The sequence below is a fragment of the Macaca fascicularis genome, chromosome 5, assembly GCF_037993035.2.
Source record: "Macaca fascicularis isolate 582-1 chromosome 5, T2T-MFA8v1.1".
NCBI lineage: Eukaryota > Metazoa > Chordata > Mammalia > Primates > Cercopithecidae > Macaca > Macaca fascicularis.
Genome location: NC_088379.1, coordinates 186,120,521 through 186,139,875, shown reverse-complemented (window position 1 = coordinate 186,139,875; position 19,355 = coordinate 186,120,521). Strand labels below are relative to the sequence as shown.

Here is a 19,355-nt window from a genome sequence, read left to right as displayed (position 1 = left end):
GCCAGTCTTTCTTCAGAAATCCAATGAATAGAAGTATAAAAATGCCAGTGCTGTAAATCAGAGAAGAACAAATTGCAACTGATGGAGCTTTAGTTAGTCCTTCATGTTACATGTAGTTGAACCAATGTATCATGCTACTGATTGTTCAGAATCTACTGGATTCCGTAAAAGGAGAAGGTCAAAACAAGCATGTTATAAGACCTTTTATTTCTCAATTTAAACTACATATTGGCGTTTACGCAGGTAGTTCAAGTACTGATCTTTGTTTCTGGATAGGGTCGTGGGACAAAATCATAATGCATTTAGAAACTTTGTGACCACAATAATCCATTAGTTCATTAGATCAGCCCTGTTCATTTAGCCTCAGAGTTCTAAACTGGGTATTGGAAAGATTAAAAAGCATTAATCTATACATATTTCCATGGTCAGTTCTTAGCATAGTTGTCCATTGTCTATCTATTCGTGCATATCTGGACATCTTGGAATTAGTGTAGAATAGATAAATATCAGCTAGCCTTCAAAGTGACCCTGTAGGTTAGAGAAGAGAGCAGGTGGACCCTCTTGAACTCTCAAAGTCATCCATGCGGGTCAAAATCAATCTATTCCAAAACCTGTTAATGTTGATATTTTGACCTCCTTCTATGAATCACGAATGTCTTAACTGACTCTAGAATGGTGAATCCTTTCCAGAGGGTTTTCAATTTACTTTACTCAGATCCATCAGAGAAATAGCTCTCTATGACAGGCATAGCCTTATGAAATGTATTTCTTAAATAATAAGACTTGAAAGTCAAGATTCATGGACTGCAGAATGGATGTTGTGTTGGCAGGCATGAAAACAACATTAATCTCCTTGTACATCTCCATCAGAGCTCTTGGGTTACAAAGTGCGTTGTCAATGAGCAGTAATATTGTGAAAGGAATCTTTTTGCCTAGGCAGTAGGTCTCAACTCTGGGCTTAAAATATTCAGTAAACCTGGTATAAACCAGCGTACTGTCATCTAGACTTTATTGTTCCATTTCTACAGCATGAGCAGGGTAGATTTTGCATAATTCTTAAGGGCTCTAGGATTTTTGAAATGATAACAGAGTACTGGCTTTCACTTAAAATCACCAGCTGCATTAGCCCCTGATGAGAGAGTTAACCTGTCTTTTGAAGCTCATATCATTGAAGGTAAGCACTGATGTCTTCTGTGGAGCTACAAAAGTCCTAAATGGCATTCCTTCTAATATAGGGCTGTTTTGTCTACACTGAAAAATCTGTTGTTTAGTGTAACCAACTTCATCAATGATCTTAGCTAGGTCTTCTGGATAACTTGTAGCTTCTTCATTATCACTTGCTGCTTCACCTTGAACTTTTATATTATGAAGGGAGATGACTTTTTTCCTTAAACATCATGAAGCAAACATGAAGTTGCTCATTTCCAAGTTTTCTTCTTCAGTTTCCTTACCAATCTCAGCTTTCATAGAATTAAAGAGAGTTCGGTCTTGCCCTGAATTAGGCTTTGGTTTAAGGAAATGTTGTGGCTGGCTTGATCCTCTATCCAGATCTCTCAAACTTTATCAGCAAATAAAGCTCTTTTTTTTTTTTTTTTTTTTTTTTTTTTTTTTTTGAGGCGGAGTCTCGCTCAGTCACCCAGGCTAGAGTGCAGTGGTACAATCTCGGCTCACTGCAAGCTCTGCCTCCCAGGTTCACGCCATTCTCCTGCCTCAGCCTCCCAAGTAACTGGGACTACAGGCGCCCGCCGCCACGCCCAGCTAATTGTTTTTTGCATTTTTAGTAGAGATGGGGTTTCATTGTGTTAGCCAGGATGGTCTCGATCTCCTGACCTCGTGATCCACCCGCCTTGGCCTCCCAAAGTGCTAGGATTACAGGCGTGAGCCACTGCACCCGGCCAAAGCTCTTTCATTTTTTCATCACTTGTATGTTCATTGAGTAGCACTTTTAGTTTCTTTCGAGAACTTTTCCTTTGCACTCATAACTTGGCAAACTGGTACAAGAGGCCTACCTATTGACCTGTGTCAGCTTTCAACATGCCTTCCTCACTAAGCTTAATCATTTCTAGCTTTTGATTTAAAGTGAGAGACTTGTAACTCTTTCTTTCATTTAAACACTTAGAGGCCACTGTACGGCCAGGCGCAGTGGCTCAAGCCTGTAATCCCAGCACTTTGGGAGGCCAAGACAGGCGGATCACGAGGTCAGGAGATCGAGACCATCCTGGCGAACACGGTGAAACCCCGTCTCTACTAAAAAATACAAAAACTAGCTGGGCGAGGTGGTGGGCACCTGTAGTCCCAGCTACTCGGGAGGCTGAGGCAGGAGAATGGTGTGAACCCGGGAGGCAGAGCTTGCAGTGAGCTGAGACCCCCCCACTGCACTCCAGCCTGGGAGACAGAGGGAGACTCCGTCTCAAAAAAAAAAAAAAAAAAAAAAAAAAAAAGAGGCCACTGTAGAGTCACTGACTGGCCTGATTTCAATATTGTTGTGTTTCAGTGATCAAGGAGGCCCAAGGAGAGGTATAGAGATGGGGAAATGGCTAGTGGAGCAGAGAGAACACACACACAGTATTTATCCATTAAGTTCACCATCTTATGTGGGGGCAGTCCATGGGGCCCCCAAATAATTACGATAGTAATATTGGAGATTCCTCATCACAGATCACCATAGCAGATAATAATAATGAAAAAAAAATGTGATATTGTGAAAATTACCAAAATAGGACACAGAGACAAAATGTAAGCACGTGCTGTTGAAAAAATGAACTTGTTCGATGCAGGTTTCCCACAAAACTCCAAATTGTTAAAAAAACCCACAATATCTGTGAGTCACAATAAAGCAAAGTGCAAAAACACAAGGTATGCCCGCACATGATATTTGGCCAGAGACAGAAACACTAGTCACATATGATGCCAAGAACTGGTTTCTACATACCGCCAATCTGCTGCCTCAGCACTGTCATTTATGTTTCAGTGTCCACATCTGCCCTCATGCTCCCCTTTGTGTCTTACTTGTTCTAACTTACAGACCCCTTTATCCACATTTTAAATTGCCTTCTAGATCGAAATACTCTGAAATTTACATGAAGGATTTCTCTGTCATCTTCATTATCTCGAAACCCTACCTGCAGGACACCCCAAATCCCAGATTAGAAGAAAATAATTTGGACTCTGGAGACTAGAGGTTTTTATTCCGTAGCACATCCTAGGAAAGGAAGTAAAACATGCAGGTGTCTTGGATATAATAATTAAATGGTGCCATAAACAAATGTCTTACTGTTATGCAGTGTAGTGCCCTGGGAACGTAGTTATGGGCTGGCTTTCCATCTTGCGTCTGCCCTGAGAATCAGTGAGTTAGTCATAAGCCAAGAAGCGTCTTTGATATCTGGAGACCTTACAGCCTTCATGCAGTCGTGAGCACCAGTAACGGCATAGGAATCTCTTAAATCTCTTATGTTTCCAACTTCATGGGGGGAGGGAAGTGCCAAGGTAGCTTGTGTGGGCAAGATTTATAGTAGAGGGTAATAGACTCATCACCTGGGAGCTGCCTACAACACCAGGCCAAGTTGTTGAGTGGAAGGGTGAGCTTCTGGAATCTGCATTGTGAGAAGATGGTGTTAGAGTATCTGCTGTGGTCTCAGAGGACAACTGAAGGATTTCGAATAGTCCACACCCCAATATGCCATCGTGGCATAATGATTACTTTGAGTTAAAGGCACTTGAAAAATAGCATGTGCAAGGAGATCATTCTGACCTTCCTTCTGTTCCTTAAAAACAGAAAATGAAATTTTCATGTGAAAGACGTCCTTACACCAGAAGGAAAGTGTCATTTGTATCATCAAGGATGAATGGTTTAGGCCAAGAGAAATCTGTACAAACCAGAGAGACACTAACCCCTGTCTTCCTGGCAATTTCTCCACCAATTAACTCCCCTGGCCCAAGTCCCTTTGCCTTCTCATATTTTCATAATTTGCTTGTCTTTGTCCAGTTCAGTACATAAGTGTTCAATCTAACTTCATCTTTGGGTCTTCATTATGAAGGCTTATATGCCACGGAAAACTTGTATCAAATAAATCTGCATGCTTTTCTCATGTTGATCTGTCTGACGTCAATTTAATTCTCAGACCCAGCTGACAAACTCTAAGAGGGTAAAGGTGAAGTTTTGCCTGTCCTACATAGGTGTGATCTACTAGAATACTGTCAGTGTCATGGCATCAATTTCATATCGTTGTTGGGAGGATTAACTGAGATAATAATGGACTTAATGTATACACTGCAATCTGCACTCAACAAATATTAGTGGGAAGCTCGATAGTTTTTTATCAAATTAGTACCAGGGATTTTGAAGGCTATACAAGGGAAGTAAAGGGATTACATTATTGAGGAACATAATATGTAAATTGAGAGAAAAAGCATGTAGGATTAGTAACCCAAGAAAGCAGACAAGCAAAGGAGGAGTGGAAAATGGAAAACGGACTCTGTGAGGGTTTCTCTGCCCTCCATGAGGTTGAAGCGGAAGAAGAAGTAAGTTATAAATGGATTGATTTGAAGCTAGGATTAATTATTGCAAAGCACTAAGTGTCACAGCTTATTGTCCTAAACATACTGTTTTTGTGTAACTGCAATCAATAGTATTGAATTTTGTACTTGCCTTGTTTTAAAATTGACATTACATATATATGTATGTTACATATATATGTCAATTTCAGATAATTAGCAATCTAATAAGCATCTTCACATATATCTTCAACAATATGCTTCTACCAAAGGAGGACAAGCGATGATACCATCCTGAAATGACATACCATAAATAAGATTATTTTTAAAATATCAACGATCAATTTGGCAGTATTAAAATGCAACACAGCATGGCTCTGTGTCGTGTTTTCGGTTTTCCTCTATTAGGCCTTCATTCAAAGCTAATGAGTTTTTTATGTGGTATGAGGACTTTATGAACATCTTGTATGTAATCAATTCTGTTCACATTTAAATGATCCCAAAGTGGGGGGGGGGCATTTATTCTCCGTTATTATAAATACTAAAATTGCAATTACTTGCCAGAAACATTTTGTCACTCCAATCAAATCTAAGTATTATTCAGCGCAACAACTGTTAGCCATCTCATTTGGGCTAATTAGTGGCAACTCCTTGTTCCTTTATTCATTTTAAACTTTTGAAGTGTTGAGCTCAAAAAAAAAAAAAAAAAGGAAATTAAAAGATAAAAGAGGAAAAACCCAAACAGATGAGCTCCACTTTCCAAAGGCACAGATGAGAGGGTGGGAATGAATGGATGACCGAAGCCTCGGGTCTGCATGGAAGGCCTGAGCAAGCTAGTAGTTCAGTGATCATTTTGACAGAACTGAATAAACTGCCCGGAATCCTTTGTCATCCATGACTGAGAAAGACAAGTTTTCTCTGGATTTTTTTTCCTGACTGCATTCATACTGTAGTTTCTAAGGTTAGAGTTCAACCCAACCGGCCAGAGGTAAATGCCTATGTTTTCACAAAGATCAGAAATGTGTTCTACATGAACTTTTCTCTGTTTTGATGAGTTGATCAAGAGCACGTATGAAAACAGAAACGACTTCCTTGCTGAGTCCAATGTTACCTCCCCCTTAGCTTTCAGAAAACATCCCCTGTGTCCACCTGCCATTAGCATTGCAACCAGGCCACTGCGGCTGTCAGTGACCACGAAGGAGAATCGTGCTTAGAACAACTGAAAGCAGGTCTCTGTGGCAAGCGAGGCTAGTAAAGCACTGTGAGGCCACACGCCTCCTGTCCTGACCCGGCACTTCATGGGGTAAACTGGCTGAAGTTGTTAAAGCCATTTGAATCCCAACATTTAAAATCACGTATATAAAATTCTGCTACTTTGAGTTAAGATCATAATTCAAGTTGAGTATGATCAATTCAACAATCATATGCCTTACTTTTTGGGGGAGGTAATACTTACTATCTGCTGTAAGTCCTAAGCTTTCCTTGGCATCAATGCCACTCTTTTATAAATTAGTATTTTCATAAAAAATTCCCTTAGAATGCCTGGAGTGCTAGAAATAGTATTAAACATGGAGTTGCACCATCTGAGTCCTTAGTGCCAGCACTCAGTAACCTTGGATGAATCATTTAGCCTCTCTGGATCTTGGCTTATTGAATCATGAGAGATTTAGACCACATGGTTTTAAATGTCCCTCCCATGTTTAATGTTTTATGAATCTGTAATCCTATTTTGTACAGAACATCTCTAACCATTTTATTCTGTAATTTTCCACCATTTTCTTGATTCATTTTCACAAGAAAGATAGCCTTAAGGGACAAAGATACTACTAAAAGGGGAATTAATATGATAGAGAATACAGAGAACAGGTAACGACTGCATTTATAATATATTAGTTTTAGTGCTACTTTTTTAAAAAGTTAAACTCAGTAGACCAGTCAAGAAGGTTGTAGGCCAGGCGCGGTGGTTTATGCCTGTAATCCCAACACTTTGGGAGGCCGAGGCAGGTGGATCATTTGAGGTCAGGAGTTCAAGACCAGCCTGGCCAACATGATAAAAACTTGTCTCTACTAAATATACAAAAATGAGCTGGGCATGGTGGCAAGCACCTTTAATCCCAGCTACTCCAGAGGCTGAGGCAGGAGAATCACTGGAACCAGGGAGGCAGAGGTTGCTGTAAGTCGAGGTCATGCCACTGTACTCCAGCCTGGGCAACAAAGTGAGACTCTGTCTCCAAAGAAAAAAAAGAAGAAGATTGTAACCAAGATTGCAAGTAAAAAAATGAGATAGACTCCACGAGCAAAAATCAAAAGAGGGAAAACCATACTTTATGAAATAGAAAGGAAGAAGAAAGAAAAAGAAATTAGGGAGAGCAATAAAAGAATGAGAAGACAAGTTAAAGAAGGATTAGTAAAAAAATAATCATAATGCAATCAATAATGAAAATTATATTTCCAAATAGTATGTTTTTCAATTATATGTAAGAAGACTCACAGTTGAAAAAACTAAATGCAATGTAATCACTAGGAGTAAGGAAAACGGAAGGATCATTCAATTTTGATTTGCCCTGAAAATGAAATAAACCAAGTAGATAAAAGGCAGACAAAGAGGTTAAAAAAAAATTTTGTGTTTCCTTTCTAAAATGTTCTTGAGAAAGTTATTATTTTTAATGTAAATGAAATGCAAATTTACACATTCCTTTTCTTCCCCTGTTTTTTTAGGGTAAAGGCCAGGCAACACAGAACACATGACTTAAAACAGGTCTCAACAGTGAATTTGCCCTTTATAGTAATTTTATATTTCCGCTTTACTGTACATGAAACACAGTTCATTATAGAATGTGACAAACAACAGTCCAACATCTAGAAACTGATTTGTAAATAATATTGGAGAAGGGGTAGGAAGATCTAAATTCTACTCTCATCTGTTGTTTAGGAATCGTGCCGTCTTCGCCGAATTACTATGAATTTAATGTTCTTTATGCATAAAACCTGCATTGCTTAATTCCTAGTATTGCTGTGACATTCAAGTGAGATATTTCTGCACTGCTCTAGATTTAAGAATTGGTTTTCAGAATGTTCAAAGGGTGATGAGAGGGAGTCATGAGGGAGAGAGAAGCACTGACGACACCGAGGTTGAAAGAGCTGGGAGCTGAACTGAGTTTCCTGATAAGGCAACAAGGAATGAGATTTGGAGCAAAAGATGGTGCTACTCCTTTCCTTGGGGCTGAAAGGCCTGGGGGAAGGGGAACAGAACAGGCACAGAGGCATTTATGGATTTGGTGGAGGCACTTTGCTTCTCTCAGAAGATAGTTATGTTTTGTAAGAGGCCAGCTATTGGCTATGGGTGAGGTTAGGCTAAAAAGAACGAGATAGAATTGAAAGTCAAGTCCAAACTCACCTGGAATTCAAATGAATGCCAATGAGATGCTTAGTAAAGGCAGGGACAGTTTGAGGCACATTTGAAACGCCCATAGAGACACCTGTGAATTCTTTCCTGGAACCTATCATTGATTGGTCACTGGAACTTGTAAAACTGATACGAACACGCACATGTACACATTTCTTCCTTTTCAATGATAAAATGAGAACAGTAATAATTGCTTTCTAATTCTTATGTAATGTGGTAATTGAAGAAAATAGCTGAAAGCTGTTTTCCTGCAAGATGAATAAAGTAGTCCCGGAAATGTAAGCCTTTCAAAATTATATTAATACTCTGAATAATACATCAGGTCAGGAGTTGCAGAGGGGACTGAGGAAGACTGATCTGAGACCAGCATAACCTTGTGATAACACGCTTCCTAAGGTAAGATTTCCAGTAAGCCGGGGGTGGTGAGGTTGATGTGTGAGGGAATGGGCTTTTTCAAAGCAGAGAATACTGTGAAATAATTCAAAAGGGCAAAACAGGTAAGTGATGAAAATGACACATTTAAATACCATCAAGAGCTGTGCCCCATATGAGAATATAAGGAGCTATGCTAACCATTTGAGGTCTATTTGTGATTCTTTTGTACTCCTTCTTTATTGAGAAGCAATAAACAATCCTGAAAATAGATTTTAAAACACATTTCTTCTAAAGAACATTGACAATTGAAGATTTTCCTTGGCTATTTTGAAGGCTAATTCTCAGGGTTTTTTTCTTTTATCTTTTGAGACACCTGATAAAGATGATACCCACTTACAATCTAGCCCCAACCAAAATGATTGCATAATGTAGATTTGCCACAACTAACACTGTCTCACATTGTAAATACAAGGAAGTGAAGCTAACAGAGTTATAGCAAGGAGATACACAGAATTTTGGAGAAACAGTTTGCAGCTTCTCAAAGGCTGTTAGTACAATTCATTGTGAAATGATACTGCATAATTCATAATAAAAATGACTCTGAATAGTGACAGCAAAAAAAAAAAAAATAAACATGCCTAATGCTTACAAAATTGCTGAAGACAGAAATAACCCTCATAATAACTTGAAGATGATTTTTGAACCAGCCTCTAATGGTAAACATGACACCCTTTCTGCTGTCACACAAATACTTCCTTACCATAGTAACATTTGAATGGTGCAAATCTTTCAAATGTTTCTAATTTTAAAATGAAATATAAACTTTGAAATGTTTCTTTAACACCCACATTGGGTTGTATTAACCTACTAACAAGAGAATACATTAGACACTATGGGACAAAGTTTTCTGTGAATATATTTATTCCTCTAAAATTCTGAAGACATGAATATTGAATATGATTAGAATTTCAACAGCAGCACAAATCAATTCCAGTGGTCCAAGTGAATGTAAATAAAGAATTAAAGCATCTTAGAAAATTGCTTTCTGCCTCAGTTAAATCAGGTTTGCAGGATAGGCAGAATCTCTTTAATAATACAGAGGCATCTCGAAAAATGTCATAATTCTTCATTGCTCTTCCTAAGCACAGAGGGAAACTTTTCTGAAAATACAATTCCTCCCTCCCTTCCTTCCTTCCTGCCTCCCTCCCTTCCTTCCTTTCTTCTTTCTTTTTCTTTCTCTCTCGCTCTCTTTCCCTTCTCTTCCCCTCCCTTCCCTCCCCTTCCTTCCCCTCCCTTCCGCTCCCTTTCCCCTCTCTTTCCCCCTTCTCCCCTTTCCCCTTTCCCCCTCCCTTCCCCCACTCCCTTCCACCTCTCCTCCACCTTCCCTCCCCCTCCCCCTCCTGTCCCCTCCCTTCCCTTAACTTCCCCTCCCTTCTGACTAGGTCTAGCTCTGTTGCCCAGACTGGAGTATAGTAGCACAATCATAGTTCACTCCAGTGTGTAACTTCTGGGCTTAAATGATTCTCCTGCCTCAGCCTCCCGAGCAGCAGGGACTACAGGTGTGGGCCACCACCGCCTGGCTAATTTTTTAAATTGCTTGTAGAAATGGGGTCTTGCTATGTTGCCCAGGCTGATCTCAAACTCCTGGCCTCAAGCAATCCTCCTACACTGAACTCCCAAAGTGCTGGGATTACAGGTGTGAGCCACTGCCCCGACCCTGAAAAGGCCAATTTTTAATCTAAAATTATGGGATGAAAGGGATAACAATAATTAGGCCCACTTGCTAATAACATTCTGGTTGCTGGGGTCTCTAGCTAATTTCTCTGGAAGGAGCAGGGCTCACCTTCTTCCTACACTCTTACTGTAGGAACTCTGATATCTTGAGGGGGCAACCAGTGAGGAGGCACCTGTCAACTTGGAGGAGGAGAATTCCTCTTAGAGTTACCTCTCTAACCGTTTAACTTGATATAAATATCAAATGTTGCTTAAGGGCCAAATAGTTTGTACAGTGAGTGATCAACTTACCTATTTCTCCAAAGAGTGATAAAGATATAAATTACATTAAGAAAAGTAGGCATAAATTCCTAGACAGATGAACAGTTGTTGACTGACATCTTTTCTTTTTTTTTTTTTGAGATAGAGTCTTGCTCTGTCGCCCAGGCTGGAGTACAGTGGTGCAGTCTTGGCTCATTGCAAGTTCCACCTCCCGGGTTCAAGCGATTCTCCTGCCTCAGCCTCCCAAGTAGCTGGGACTACAGGTGCACACCACCATGCCTGGCTAATTTTTTTTGAATTTTAGTAGAGACGGGGTTTCACCATGTTGGCTAGGATGGTCTGGGTCTCCTGACCTCGTGATCCGCCTGCCTTGGCCTCCCAAAGTGCTGGGATTAAAGGCGTGAGCCGCTGCACCTGGCCAATGGACATCTTAAAGTTCTGATTTTTACATCGTCTGTCTCTTACTAAACATTCCTTGGAAGCATGCATACCAGGTATTTAGAAATTGTGGCTCAATGACCATAGTATCTAAGTTGCTATTTATTACTTAACCTATGCTATGCTATAACCGAAAGAGGTAACTCTGTCGTAGATAGAAATATACTTAAAAATCAAACAAAACATGCTCCATATATTATTTTTTGAAAAGCAATACCTGAATAACTAATTGTCTCAAAAGAAGTCGTAAGATTTTTCTGGGTCGCTCATGCAAGGTCCTCATTTATACACATAATCATCTAGATATGTTTGTGGCATTCTAATAAACAAGCTAAATATTACTAATTTTTATAAAATAACTCCTTTACAAGTAATCATATCTTCAGCTAATGTTGACCACAATTTTGTTATTGATTATAATGTAAAACGAAAAGAGATTATGCATTTTATGAGGAAAAAGAAAAAAAAAAAAAACAGGAAAAAGTATTCCTTTCTTCCAAGTGCTTGACTCTTTTTATAGTATCCCAAATTATAATCAACCTTCTTTCATGCCTGTGGTGATTAGAAAACTTTGCTTGTCATCTTGGATCAAAGTGAGTCCATCAAGAACTTCATCAACGTTTATTGTGCTACTAAAACGTGCCAGTTTCCTGCTGGATGCTGGGGTACCCAAGGTCAAAAGATACTGCTCCTGTTCTTATTCAGCTCCTGGGTTGGAAGCATATGGTAATGAACAACTGAAATACGGTAAAGGCTATAAAACAGGAGAGTATAGAACCATACGCTCCAAATGGACACATGACTTCCGCTTATAGAGAGAGGAAGAGAGGAGGGCACCGTGAATGCCAAATGTACATTCGCCTGAAAAGAGGAAAAAGGCTTTTCCAAGTCTACAAGTGCAGGGGCCTTTGAAAACAGTATGCTGAGAATAGATAGGGCTCAAGGACAGTATCTCCAATTGAACTTTTAATGAACTCCCATAGGCGCCAAGAAGGCGGGCAGATAAGGAAGAGCATAGAAACAAAGAACTGAGTAGAAGGTTACATCTGGGAAAAGAAAGTTTGTTTTGCATTGCGTTCTTTCTGCTGATGTGGGGTTTATGGAGTATAAATAAAGTGAGGCGGAGGCTCTGAGCGCGGCCGCCATGTTCTCTGTGTGTCTTTGTCTTTTGTGTGTTCTTTCATTCTCCACCACCCCCGGCACGGACCCCAACAAGTGGCGCAGCGAGCAGGGTCAGCACGGGTGAGTAGGGGAGAACAAGAAGGGGAACCCCCTAGGGGCGGGTAAGGCCCAGATATTGTTAAGGGGAACCTTCTTAAGCTTTCATTATGGGGAATTCCATCTCTCTGGCCTCAGAATATTTACGGCTGTTTCAAGGACTATTGCTGTCTATAGGAGTAGAAGTGAAAGAAAAAGACTTTGAAGTGATTGTTTGCCCATGTTGAACAACATTGTTACTGGTTTCAGTATCAGACTAAAGTGCAGCTGAATCGCAGAGAATGGTTACAGGTAGTAAAAACTCTGCTTAGAGCTCTCCAGTTAGGGGATATTATGCCTCTAAAATTGTGGACCTTGTGTGACTCTATCACTCAGACATTAGAGTTACTTGAGACTGATTCAGAGTGTGGTAATGTAGCCACAGGAGGAAAGGTATCTGAGGATTTGGAAAAAAAATAAAAATAAAAATAAAAATAAATAAATAAATCTGAAATGGAGCCCATTTGTGCCAGGATAACAGAGCATGGTGGGGGTAGCAAAAGGGGGAGAAGAGAAAAAGCCAGCTCTTCCTTCTTCTAAGGGAAATTCTGACATGCAGTGTATTATGGAAATGCTTCAACAAATATTACAGATACATTCTTCTAATTCACCTTTGTGAGCTTTCCCTGTTTCTTTTCCTTCTGCCCTGTTAAAAGAGGATTTTCCAGTGCCTCCAACCCCCCGGCTTCCTTATCTTTACCTTTGTTTGGCAAAGTTGAAGCCCTGTTCACATCAGACATACTTTAAATTTATACTAAACACCTGTTTAATATGTCAAAACCAGTGTATATGTATATCTTGTTGTTTGTTAAAATATTATGAGTATTTCAATAGTTAATAAATAAGCACATTAATATTAACTATTAATATTAATATAGTATTAATAACCCCAGCTAGGAAATTGTTATGTTATAGGGGTGCATAGGTTCCACCAATTTACACTCCAAACAGAAGTTGAGTATTCGAGCTGCTTAACACATTAACTACCTCTTGATATTTTCTGTGTTTTTAAATTTTAACCATTGTATTGTGTATGTAATGATTCTCAATTTGGTATTAATATACATATTTCCTAGTGACTAATGATGTTAGACATATAGGTTTATTGTCATTTCCTTGTTCTGCTACTTTTGGTTGGGTTATTTGCCTTTTCTTATTAATATGTTGAGATTCTTTATATTTGGGGATATGAGTATTATTATATATTATATATACTTTTAATTAAAAAAAAAATTTAAGGAGCTGGATCTGTTTCCAATTATTTGTGCTTCTTTTGCTCCTAATGCTCAGTTTTCAAATGGTGGCAATAATGTCCAATTTAATGCCTTACAAATTAAATTTTTTAAAAAAGAAATGAAAGCTGCCATTTCTAACTATGGACCTCAATCTCCTTTTATCCTTGGTCTTCTTGATATTTTTCATCAGAAAATTTGATAATTCCTATAGACTGGAAGACTTTGGGGAAGGCTTTTCTTGATCGTTCTCAGTGGTTACAATTGCACAGCTGGTAAATGAACAAGGCACATGTATAGGCTAGAAAAAATGTTATGTGTGATCCCCCAGGACCCACTGAGGAACAACTCACAGGCACGGGCCAATATGCTACTCTTAATGCTCAGGCTCGTTTAGATGATGTTGCCCTTACTCAAATCAAGACTTTGTTTTTAAGGGCCTGAAATAAGGTAGAGATAACAGGAAAATGTTCCCTTTCCTCTGTGAAGATTTTACAGGGCACAAATGAACTATATCCAGATTTCGTAGCCCGTCTTCAGGATGCTGTCTTCAAAATTGTGGGTGCTGGCCTTGCTTCAAAAATTTTGTTACAAACATTGTCTTTTAAAAATGCTTATGCTGACTGTTAAAAATTGTTAAAATCGTTAAAGGCCAATGGGGCCAATTTAGATAAACATATTAAAACTTGTGTTAGTGTTGGAGGGGCTATTTATAATGCTCAATTATTTGCTAGAGCTTTGTCTAAAGCCTTAAAAGGAAATAACAAACAAGGTGTTTGCTTTCAGTGTGGTAAACCTAGACATTTCAAAAAAGAATGTCATAAAAATTGAACACTTTTATCCCTCAAGGCAGAAAGCTGCCTTCAGAGGTGTACAAATATTGTGGTAAAGGTCGACATTGGACAAATAAATGTCGTTCCAAAACTGATAAAAGTGGAAATTTACTGTCTCCTCTCCTGGGAAATGGGAGCCGGGGCCCACAGGCTTGGGGCCCCAACAATTACAATACAAGTCTACTACAATATTCAGTGAGCAATGGCCTACAACATTAAGGAATAAATTCAAGTCCTCCTTAAGGATCCCACACCTTACCCCAGTTTCTCAGCTTTATGCGGCAACTAAGCAGAGCGCCACTGCTGACTTAGCTATTACTCAGCCTTATACTTTGTCTCCTAATAGAGGAATATATAAATTAGTTATTAGAGTGTGTGGCCCTTTGCCAAAAGGACATGATATTACTAATAAAATTTTTATTTTGGTACAAGTTTCACAATTTATACGCCTAGAGGCAGGGGAACGTATTCTCAATAGAGAAGGTTTCGTAGCACACAAAAAACTGGTTTTTGGGAAACTTTAGTTTCTAATCAAAAGCCCTGATGTTCATTGCACATTAATGGGATAGTTTTAAAAGAGTTAATTGATACGGGGTGAATATGTCTATTATTTGTTTAAATTAGTGGCCTATACAATGGGAAAAAAGACAAGTTTCAGTTATACTCACTGGCTTGGGTGCTGCTTCTGTGATTTATCAAGACGTAGAACCTTTAACCTGTGTCGGTCCTAAAGGTCAACAAGGTCAAGTGTTTTTTTTTTTTATTTTTATATTGTTCCTATCAATATTAATTTTTGGGAACAAGATCTTTCACAACAATTTGCTGCTTTTTTAAACATTCCTCATATTTCCTCAGCTGCCAAAAATATGATGTTCAAAATGGGCTACAATCCTTTAAACTCATAGCCACCACTCCTATTTAGGTGAAACAGTGACCATTATTTAAAGAAATACTTAGGACTCTAAAGGAGTAAGTCAAAAAACAAATGGCCGAGAGGAATATAAAGCCACATATTTCTGCATGGAATTCCCGTCTTTGTCTTGTCTTAAAACTATAAATGTTTACATTAAACCTAGGGAAAGTTTACAGCCTGGTCTTCCTAATCCTGCCCTTATCCCACAAAGTTAAAACCAGAGAAAAGCAGCAAGATGCTTTTGTATCATTACAAACTCAGCTTTCTTTCTACTCACTTAATATTGCCACAGAAAAAATTTAACTGGATTTTCTTATTCAATATTTAGGTTATACCTTGGGGGCACAAAATATTCGACCCCAAAAAATTCAAATTCAAAGTGATCATTTAAAAACATTAAATGGTTTTCAAAAGCTTCTAGGAGACATTAATTGGATGTGTCCTGTTTTAAGAATACCAACATATCAGTTATAACATCTTTTTTCTATTCTAGAAGGAGACAGTCACTTGGACAACTCACGCCATTTAACTCTTTTGGCTTTACAGGAACTCCAGCTTGTTGAAGAGCAACTTCAAAAGGCCCTTCCTTTTGTTTATTTCATACTTTACCTTCTCCCACAGGAATGATTCATCAAACTAGTCTACTACTAAAATGGATCTTTTTGTCCAATAAAATATCTAAACGCTTGGCTACTTATATCGATCGTTTAGCTGAACTGATCATCAAAGGACGGCATCACTGTCGACAACTTTGGGGAGGAGATCCTTCCTTAATTATCTCTCAATTCACTCATAGTCAGATCACTTATCTTCTTGCAACTTCTGATTCTTGGCAAGAAGCTTCATCAATCTTTAGTTACAGTTTATCCTTATCCCTCGGTGCAATAGGGAGAATTGTTTGCTATTCTCATGGTCTTACTTGATTTCCCTACTACTGGTTGTAACATTGTTAGTGATTCTCAATACGCCGTTTATGTTACTTCTTATATTTCTCAGGCCACTTTACCTCTTTGTGCTACTTCCTCTCTTCAGAAATTCTTTTCTTTGTTATCCTTTACTTTGAGCCAACGTCGAGCTCCTTTATTCATCACTCATCTTCGTTCTCATTCTCAACTTTCTGGACCATTAGTTCATGGTAATACTCAGATTGATTTGCTTTTAATCGGCCACCTACATGCTGCAGAACAAAAATATACTCTACATCACACTAATAGTTCTGGCCTTCAACGATGGTTTCATTTAACTCATAAACAAGCTTGTTCTCTTATTCGAGCTTGTCCTTCCTGTGCTCCTTTGAGCATTCCATCCTTCCATCCTGGGGTTAATCCACGAGGTGTCCCTTCTTTTGGACGATTAAAATGTTCATCATACCATTGATACCTTTTCTCATTTCTGTTATTACTCATCTCTTAGTTTGTTTTGCCATCATGGGCATTCCTCCTATACTTAAAACTGATAATGCCCCTGCTTACGTCTCTCATAAATTACAAGTTTTCTTACAGCAATACAATATTCAACATATCACCGGTATCCCCGGCAACAGTCAAGGTCAAGCCATCATTGAGCGCACAAATTTAACTTTAAAAACTTAACTATTAAAACTAAACAAAAAGGGGGAAATGAGCCCCCTAGAAACCAGATTTTGAAACCAGATTTTGAAGGTTCTTTTACCTTAATTTTTTTGAATCAATGGAGACAATTGCAAGATTCCGCTGCCGTAACCCATCTTTCCTCACCTCCCTCGGTGATAGTCCCCGCTGACAGTTTAAAGGTTTGGTATCCTAATGAAGAAGGTAAGTATGTTCAAGGGCAAGTTCTAAAACAGGGATGGGGCTATGCTCTTGTCCTTACAGGGAGTGGACCTGAGTGGTTTCCTACAAGATGATTGAAACCCTGTTGAAAAGAAAACTGGATTCAGCATGCATTTCTTCCTTTGTTGGATGTGCCTCGGCGGGGGACTTATTTCTCTTAGTGAGGCTTTGTATGAATATTGGACTTATATTCCCTTTCCGCCCTTGTATCAGGGAGTCGCCTGAGAGGAGGCGGAAATTAAGGTTTTCACCAATGACACTACTTGGATGCCGTCCCCCTATATGGACAAGGACAATATAGAACGGGAAACGGGAATTATAAACAACACATATCAATTTGGAGTGGAAGGACTTCCAATATGTATGGGAAATAGTTCTCATTGTCTCCGAAAATCGCATGAAGCTTGGGCTGTTCGTTGTAATCATAGTCATGTGGCTGCTAAAACTGTTATTATTGTAACTAGAAGTTTTTAATATAATCATACTGTATATAGTAATGAAACTATTCCTAGTTCTTTACTTTTTTGTCCTATTCTAGAGGTTTCTCCTAATATTGAGGTGCTGGAGTGACAACAATGTCGGGGAACTAAACCCTGGATTTTATTAGAATACAATGGGATGCAAATAACTGATTGAAGTGTGCACGGTGATTTTCAAACAAAATTTAGTCACATACCTTTGAAATGACACTGGGTAAATAAAAGTATTGCTGCTAACAGTAATGAAACCTTGGTATGGCGTGAAGGAGGCCTGAAGTACAGAGTTATTTTTGGAAGTTGTTAGCTGCAGGCGATGCCATTAGCACTTTTGTGGGGAATATGCCCCTTAATCTTTCTAACCCGAATAACTCCTTTCATATTCAGTTATATCGAAATACCTCCTGATATATTATTGCTTGTGTCCATAAGCCCTACCTATTATTAGCAGAGAATTTGACATGGGATAATGATACGGGGATTGTTAATTGTACAGATACGTGTACATTTTTGTCTTGCCTCAATCATTCCTGGTGGCACAACTTTACTGGGAATATTTATATCCTCAGGGCTCGTAAGGAAATTTGGCTACCTGTTAACCTTACGCGACCGTGGGGGGCATCACCTCTTGAGACTTATATTTGGACTTCTCTCCAGCGAACCCTCCGTGCCCTTGGACTTATAATTGCCTCGGTGATGAGCCTTGTCGCCATCGTCTCCACTGCGGCCATAGCAGGGCTCACTCTTCATCAAAGCATACAAAATGCTGAATTTGTGCAGCAATGGCACGAACAATCTCACCGGTTATGGCTTCAACAACGAAACATTGATTCTCAACTTGCTGAAAGATTAGACAACATGGAACAAGCCTTGACATGGCTTGGAGATCAGCTCACTGTCCTCAGTACTCGGATAACATTACAATGTGATTGGAACTCCACTCAATTTTGTGTAACGCCTGTGCTTTTTAACACAAAATTGGACCGTAATCCAAAAATTATTAATAGGCCATAAAAATATTAGTTTGGACATCCAAGAGCTCACTCAGAACATTTCCGAAGCATTTCGACAACAATTACATGTGTTGTCCGGAACTGTAACCCTTCAGGAGCTGGGTCAGCGCCTTGCTGCCTTTAACCCATGGACCCAGATGAAGACATGGATTTCTACAATCTCTGGAAGTATATTGCTTTGGGCACTTGGATTGGGTCTACTTCTTTTGGTGATTCGATGCTCCCTCCGTCGCCTCCAAAAACAAAAGAAAACACAAGAACAAATATGGGCTACCTTTTTAGGATTGAGGCAAAACAAAAAAAAAAGGGGGAAAATGCAGGGGCCTTTGAAAACAGTATGCTGAGAATAGATAGGGCTCAAGGACAGTATCTCCAATTGAACTTTTAATGAACTCCCATAGGCGCCAAGAAGGCGGGCAGATAAGGAAGAGCATAGAAACAAAGAACTGAGTAGAAGGTTACATCTGGGAAAAGAAAGTTTGTTTTGCATTGCATTCTTTCTGCTGACGTGGTGTTTATGGAGTATAAATAAAGTGAGGTGGAGGCTCTGAGTGCGGCCGCCATGTTCTCTGTGTGTCTTTGTCTTTTGTGTGTTCTTTCATTCTCCACCACCCCCGGCACGGACCCCAACAACAAGGCAGTTAAAGTCACAAGTAGGATTAGCTAATATAGCTAAGACTATTGGTAAGGTACCTCAATGATCAGATAAGACAAAACTGAAATCTCATTCAGAAGCAGGTTCTAACAGTAAAGAGATGGAATGATAGACATGCATAAGAAAGTGGAAATTAGGAAGACAAAATGAGGGAGACAGGGATACGTAAGGTTAGCTGAGGAGATGGCATTCCCATTCTCTGCATTCAATGTCCATCTTTAGAAATGCTTATGTTGAGCTCAAACTATAAATTGATATTAGAATATTGGATGGTCACGTGGAAATATAAAAGCAATTAATATTTTACTTTTCTAGTTAACAGTGTAAAGGCCACATATTAACCTGTGCCTGTCATATATTTCTGGAAATATTTTTCAAATCCATAGATTCATACATATACAATAAAGGTTTGAAAGAATTTTAAAAGTTGCCTAATGGTTAAGTAGATTTGCCAACA

General features: G+C 39.1%; 1 protein-coding gene and 1 long non-coding RNA gene across 15 annotated transcripts in view; one reads left to right on the top strand and one right to left on the bottom strand.

Moving 5' to 3' along the window:
• The window catches only part of TENM3 (teneurin transmembrane protein 3), a 2,750,454-nt gene that overhangs the window by 1,448,681 nt on the left and 1,282,418 nt on the right, over positions 1-19,355 (bottom strand). The window lies entirely within an intron of this gene.
• Positions 11,883-18,816, top strand: LOC141410383 (uncharacterized). The gene is made up of 2 exons (XR_012435368.1): positions 11,883-11,950; positions 16,797-18,816. It is a non-coding gene; the product is annotated as an uncharacterized lncRNA (long non-coding RNA).